General features: G+C 47.1%; 1 pseudogene; it reads left to right on the top strand.

Annotated features, from left to right (window-relative positions):
• The first annotated feature begins 337 nt into the window (after positions 1 to 337).
• On the top strand, positions 338 to 462 carry LOC122471076 (annotated as a pseudogene).
• The last annotated feature ends 7,122 nt before the right edge of the window (positions 463 to 7,584 follow it).

Here is a 7,584-nt window from a genome sequence, read left to right as displayed (position 1 = left end):
TACAGTGCTTTTTAAAGATCTTGATGACATAGGAACACGTTGCTTTTCTGAACTGAAACTACCACGCCATGTATTCGATGAAGGGAAATATTAAACATGAGAGTAATGGCAAGCTTCACATCACCCGAAGTCACCATTAAAGTCTTAAACCTGCTCAAATTCATGGAGGCTTTGTTCTATCCCAAGCACCACTGGTATTTGGGGTATTTTCAAAGTTTCTAGGGAATAACCTGAAAAAACTGAAAAAAAAAAAAAACCCGTCTGTTTCTTGGCCTCAATTTGTGAGGAAGAGGCAGCAAGAACCAGGCTGGCAAATTTAAGAATTTTCACGCTCTGTCTGCAACCAGCCAAGCTCTTTGCCCGCGGGGACCCAGTGACCGATGGCTGCAGACAGCGGCCTCCTCGGTGGCGTCTGCAGCCTGTTGGTTGCGTGGGTTGCCAAGAGGGACCCTGGAGATAGCCCTTTCCAGTGGACAGTCGTGTCTGACCTTAACCAAGACACCTGGATTCATATAAAGTACTTAATGTAGACACCTGGGTGTTGCTGGGAAAACCCCAGAGCACAGCGGCCAAGGTCCACATTGGCCAAGTCACCACGTCCATCCGCACCAACCTGTAGAGCAAGGAGCATGTGACTGAGGCCCTACACAGGGCCAAGTTCAAGCTCCCTGACCACCAGAAGATGAGTTGTGCTGTGGCTTTGTTCCTTCCTGCCTTTCCTTGCCCCGGTGTCCAGGCTTTCTGTTCCTATTCCTTCCATCACTCCCTAGATCCACAGCTCCAAGAAGTGGGGCATTGCTAAGTTAACGCGGACAAATTTCAAGACGAAGTGGCTGGAGAGCAGCTCATCCCAGATGGCTGCGGGGTCAAATGTATCTCTCATCACAGCCCCTGGGACAGGTGGCGGGCTCCACACTCATGAGAACTTTGGTGTTTCCCCCTCCTTATTCGTGCCCACCAATAAATCCTCTTTCCTGTCAAAAAAAAAAATGTTCACACTTTGGCTTGGTGGATGGGTGGTAATTCGTTTCTTTGTTCATCAGTTAATTCAACATATGCTTGGTGACAGCCTCCCCTGTTGCTAGCACTGGTCTCAATCCTGAGAGCTCATCACTGGACAAAACAAAAATTCCTACTTTCGTGGATCTTAATTCTAAGTTGGGAAGAGACGATGTAAGGAATGAGTAGATAGCTAAGTAAAACACACAGCATGTCAGATGGTAATTCACACTAAGGAGTTATAGTTTTAAATTCCACGATCAGGACGGAGCTTGAAAGTGACCCATATGGAAATCAGGGAGGGGAGTGTTCCCAGCGCGTTCTAGGAACCCAAGCAAGTCGGGTTGGAAAGCCTGCTGATGTGGAGAAGGAGTCATTCAAACAGGTGACAGTGGGGTGTTTCTCCTGAAAAATATGTATAAAATGAAAAGGCTTATATCAGTTATATCAGTTAGGCTTATATCAGTAATTGAATGAGAGGCAAATATCTTTTGTGCTATTTTAACGAAACAAAAACCATCCTCAATAGAAACATAAATGTGATTCACAGATCATACTACGGGCCTCCTGAACAGTCTGATAAAGGTCAAGTTTTGCAATATTGTGTAAACGAATCCAGGTGTCTTCATCAAGTACTTTATATGAATACAAAGCTGTTAAAGTCAAAACACACACACCATTGCTTGCTCCCTCCACGGACACCTAATACAGGAAGCCCCCCTTGTCACCACCTGCTGACTTCCAGTACGCGCACCTGCTCTCCTCCAACTGGCCCACGGGTTTCTCTTTGCCAGATCCTTCTATATCTGCATTTGTGGCTGCCAGATAGTCTGATTGTCACTCTAACTGGCCATAAAACTCTACCTGCATTTAACTCACTCACATCTCCCAGGGTGTCACCGGAAGACAACGCCACACTCCCGAGGGCTTCCTTCCAGGGATCATGCAGGGCCTCAATTCAATGATGGATGCACATTTTATTACGAGCCTCACATTTATTATTTGTGCCATTTAATATTCTGGGATGGCTGTGAATCTTGCTGGACATTAGCCTTATTTTCCTTATTGCTGGGAAATCCAGCACGTGCAATCAGAGGCATGTCCTGTTATGTGAATTGTTCCCATGTTGGGATCACACACCCCAACATCCACCCCACGGGCGCTCACCTAGTTCAACTTATAATTTCTTGTCTGAGCTATTTCAAAGACTTTCCTAAGAGACTAGGGGCGTCTGGGTGGCTCAGTCGGTTGAACGTCAGCTTCGGCTCAGGTCGTGATCTCGAGGTTCATGAGTTCGAGCCCTGCGTCGGGCTCTGTGCTGACAGCTTCGAGCCTGGAGCCTGCGTCGGATTTGGGGTCTCCCTCTCTCTCTGCTCCTCTCCTGCTCATTCTCTGTCTCTCTCCTTCAAAAATAAATAAAAACATTAAAAAAAATTTTTTAAGAGGCCAGCAAATGGGTGCAAAATGTCCTCACCAGTAATATAACAGTATGATAGATATTTTAGGGCTAGAAAGGAACTATTTAATCTAGCTCATTTGTCCGATACATGGACCCTATTTTGTAAAATTTCCACCAGTTAGTTTCCAGTTTTCCATTTTGTAATGGAACTCCTCTGGTGAGAGTTCACATAGTCTGGCAGAGGTCAAATCCAACAATTCGAATTTTAAGCCCTGGAAAACCAAGTCCGGCAGTGTGCAAAAAACTACACGTTACAAACACGTGGGTTTTTCCCAGGTGTGTGCGGCTAGTTCAACCTTCAGTAATTCTACTGCAGGCTAAAGATGAAAGGTCATATACACGTATCAAAGGGAGCAGAAGAAACGTGAACAAAATCCACCCTCCCGGATTTATCGTGTTGTTCCATGCCTGCTCGCAGAAATTGCTTCCTCCGTTCATGGTTCCCTCCCCATCCTGTGAAACGTGAGGACCTCACTCATCCCTTCGTTAGTCACACCAAGCACATCACGACCAGGACCGCATCCCGGCCCTCAGTACGAAGCCGCCCATCCCCAAATCTGTCTTCACTTCTCTTCAGAAGGGCGTCCTTGACTTCTAGCATCAGCTAGACTCCTCTCATGCAAACCATTCTCCCCTCACTGCTCACCCTTCCTTTAGATCAAGGAAACAATATTAATCATGTTTGTGTCTCCGGTGGGAGCACAGAGTGGATATGAGGAAAAATGACTCAGCCAAGTAATGATTCAAGGTAGGAATCAGTGTACTTTTTTTGAATTGAATTGCATTGAAATGAATGGACAGGAACATGTTCCTCCAGGAAGTTAAACTTCATTCCACTGCACAATTATCAAAATTACCCTGGAGTTTTTCCTACAGCCTGTTTGTTAATCCAATTTAAAATTTAGAGCCAAATATTTTAAAATTTAAAAGTTTATCGGAAAAAAAATGTATACTTGGAACAATAAAGTAAGAACCAGGAGAGACTGGAAAACATTAATTAAATTTACTTTGGGGTGATTTTAGAGGTCATATCGTCAAATCAGAATATTTTATTAAAACAAATAACCGAGGCTTCGGTTGTTATTCCTAAGGTCATAACCTCATATATTCAACTTTAAAGATGGACTTCAAAAGTTGAGTTGGTTTTATGTTTTGGAAAAAATGGGAACATTTCCTGCTCCTTTTATGAAGGTAATCTATCGTGAAGGCAAACCTCAACACCACTTAAAATAGAATTCTGGCACTCTGACATGTAAGGAACCTGTAAACCATCGCTCCCGTCCTTGCAATAAGATCAAACTGGACAGACCAAAAGCTGATGGCTTTTCTCGGAAACTAGGAGAAGGGAGGTCAGGACACAGTGTACCCAGAAATCTGGAGAGACAGGTTTATCCAGAGAGTCACAGCCAGGATGAGCTGGTCCCAAACAAGCAGCTGCCGGAGCCTCCACTGGGAGGAACGGGAGGTGGTCGTTTTGATGAATTGCTGGAAACTGAGAAGTTCATTGGGTTTTCACAGTCAAGACCTATCCTGGCCCTGGCCGCAGGAAGGGAGGTGCAACAGGCTGAGGCATGCCCAGAACCTTCTCTCTACAAAAGCTCCCTCTGGGGGGAGAAAGCTGTCAGGCCCTCAGAGTAGCTGGGGAGGAGTCCAATCATCCTCCCATCTCTCCAGAAGGAGAAGTTACATGTTCCCTACATCATAGTCAACATGGGGAGGGGTCCGTGAAGGAGAGTAGGCAGCCAGCCAGCATGCAGGGCCCAGGACAGAATGAGTGGCACTGGAGAGGCACGTGAAAGCCACAGCCCCGGATGCAGACCAGCTCCGACACGAGATGTAGCTCAACGAACGCAGAAGCCTGCCCTCCTCCAACCTCACTGCATGCCAGCAGGGCTCCTGTGGGGGAACACAGACCCTCTCTCTCTCTCTGACGAGCATTCAGGGAAGTCTGGGTTCAGGGGACAGGCAAAGGTAGGGACACCAGAGGGACAGCAAGCACTGAACAGGCAGAACCCCTGGCCAGATTAACATGAATCCTCACACCAAGGCTGGGGTACCTCCCCGTCACACAGTACAACACGTCTGGCTCTCGACACAAAGTGTACAAGGCATGATGAAGGCAAGAGATGAGCAGTCGCCAGAACCAGAGTTGGATACGGGACAGCGGCTGGAATCGTCATATGAAGAATTTACGAGAACTGGGATTAATATGTGAAGGGCTCTAATAAGAGGAGAGAAAACACGTGAGAGTAGATGGATACTGTCGACGCGGAGAGTGGAAGGTCCAAGAAAGAATCAGAATTAAATGTGAGAAACCAAACTCGGTGAGAGAGATGAAGAAGCTTGCGGGGGGGGGGGGGGGGGGGGGGGGGGGGTCGGCAGCGCTAACGAATAGACTCGACTCAGCGGAGGCAGAGTCCCTGAGATTGTGGATAGGTCAATAGACACTTCCAAACTGAGTCACACACACAAAAAGAATGAACAACACAGAGCAGAACAGCCAAGACCTGTTCTTGGTCTTGCAGACCAATGTCCGCACCCAGGCACTGACTCTAGCTAGAGCTGGTTTCCCATGTGGGCGCAGGTTAACCATTCCCAAGCCAGCGCGCGTGCAGACTGGAATCGAACAATTACGTAAAGGGGCAGCAGGTGATGGGAGCCGGGCTCCTCACTGTTGGAGAGGAGGTTACAGAGAAGCAAGGGGGTGAAGTGACACGATCCCAGTGGTGGTGGCTCTGAGTCAAAGGTAGGGAGAAACACATTTGCCCCCATACAGGTGCAGATTTGTGCAAATGGAAATGGTCACAGGTAAGCACACACACCAGTTAGTTTGCTTATGTGCATTCCCTTGCTCTGGCAGCTGAGGAGAACTAAACGCAAAGACACCTCTGTACCAGTGAGCATGCCTGGAACGCACACCTTGGTTTCTAATACCACTTTCCAGTAATCGGAATCCCAGGGTTTCTGGGAGTTAGTAGGACGGGGGCAGGAAATACACCAGAAGAAACAGAACAATGTAGTAACGCCAGAAAGTAAGCAAATGCTAACCAAAAGCAAACAACAAAACCAAACCAACAAAACACCTTCAAAAACTCACATGTGATGATGTTTTGTCAAAGGAACACAGGAGAAACCCGGAAAGAGCTCCCAGCGGCCAAAGCAGCAACAATTTGAACAAGAGAAATATATAAAGTGGCTCTGGAACATAGCCACATTGGAATACAACCCAAAGGCTAACACAAACATCTGTGTGGCCATAGCGATGGAACCAAATTATCGAATAAATAAATACACTGGAGACAAGAGACAAAGGGCGCAGGCAGACGTATGCAGATCATAGGGGTCGGGGCATGACTCCCCATCTGCACACAGGACTGGAAGGAAGGGCATCTCCTACCCGATCTGCTGCAGGGAAACAGAATCGTTGCAGTGGATCAGAATTTACAATCTTGCTAGAAACGGCCGACAACGACAGAACACACACTGTTGAGTGACACCGTCCTCCTCCCAGAAGTGCGCTCAGGCATGACTGTGTTTTGTAGCAGGTACGCACGTATCGATGGAGACTCATTTGCAAAGCGTTTCAGACATGTCCCCTCTTGCCCAGACGGCGAGGTGAGCAGAATTGACTGGCTTCTGACCTGGCTGTGCTAGCCCTTAACCATCCTGCAAGCCCCTAGGTCCTATGCCAGCCTACGATGGAAGAGAATGTTCCATCCGGCAGGATAGAAAGACAAGTGGCAGGACATTTTCAGTCTGTCTTGGATGGCATGTGCCCGGTCTTTGTCATCATTGCACATCCCCAGAGGAGCTCTCCATTTTGAGGTGTCGTGAGTTTATGCCCTATTTCCCCAATTATTCGATAAGACCCTTGAGTAAAAGACCCCCTCCTTCTGTTCTTGCACGACAGGACCTTAAACCCAGGCCCAAACGCGGGATATTCAACATAGTGGATATTCAAGAACTTAACCTCATCTTCTTCATTCTGTAGGTCAGCTGAATAGGGCTGGGGATTTAAACGTGTGACCCCAGAACATCTGCACAGTCCACAACATGATCACCTGAATGTGTTATGAAGATTCGTATTCGGAGACACTTAACACCTCTGTTGAGCTTGGAGATTATTTTTCTAATGCAGTCGGGAGGGGAGGTCAGCCACAGCTGATAAACACACGTGTTAAGCAAGCACACTCTTCTGTCCTTACACGTTGATTAGAGATGTTACAATGGGTGCTATTATTCAAGTACGTGGGGACAAGTGATTTCCTGGGGTGCTGGCAATCTCTGAGCAGGAGACAGTTTTCAGGCAGATGAGCCCGTCTTTTCTAGGGCTGTGTCCGTACCTGCTGGTTTCATCATGTGTTCGCTGCATAACTTCTGCCAAGGCTTGTCAGGATCTCGTGTTTAAACGCCATACGCACACATGTGGAAAGTAATGAAATCTAGAAAGCAAACATCATTTTGTTGTTGTTGTCCCCATAGCAGGAGTACAAGCGATGACAATTTGAAAATTGAGTCGTGCATGTTTTCGTGCTCTGATACCCTAACTAGAAGGAGATTCAATAAGAAAGCCAAGGAGGAAATAAATTCATGTCAGTCATTCTATATTAGCTCATCACTAGGACCTAAGTGTCCCAGAATCCTCGCCAACAGGGCCAGGCTGCTGTGCTGCCCACATTCCACAGTGAGAATTTCTCTGTCCCCCAAAAGTCCCCCGTGTGTCTGGGATGCACACTCTAGGACTTGGGTTATGAAGCCTGTTCTCCTGTTAGCCAGGAATGAACCGTTGAAGGGGTAAGACTAGCCACGGGCCTCCCAGAGGCCTCCGCAGTGTCGGCGTGAGAGCGCCAGAACATGGAGGAAAGGAAGAAACGCAGGAAACGTGAGTGGTCAAACACTACGCTGTCTCATCATCCACTTCTGCCTGCAGCGAACTGCACAAAGACCGATTATTTTGTAAGTTCGGCTGTGCGCAACATAAACACATTTACTTTATGTGACCCTCCTGAGGGAATGTAGGCGTTACTAAATATGTTTCATTTGCTTCCAACCTTGGATCAACCCTAGTTTTCTTGGATCCCGTAAGCAAGGTAAAAATTTGATTGAAACAATAAAATATAAATATC

This window comes from Prionailurus bengalensis, chromosome D3, assembly GCF_016509475.1.
Source record: "Prionailurus bengalensis isolate Pbe53 chromosome D3, Fcat_Pben_1.1_paternal_pri, whole genome shotgun sequence".
Lineage (NCBI taxonomy): Eukaryota > Metazoa > Chordata > Mammalia > Carnivora > Felidae > Prionailurus > Prionailurus bengalensis.
The sequence above is the reverse complement of the archived record's forward strand: the minus strand, read 5'-3'. Positions and strand labels throughout refer to the sequence as shown.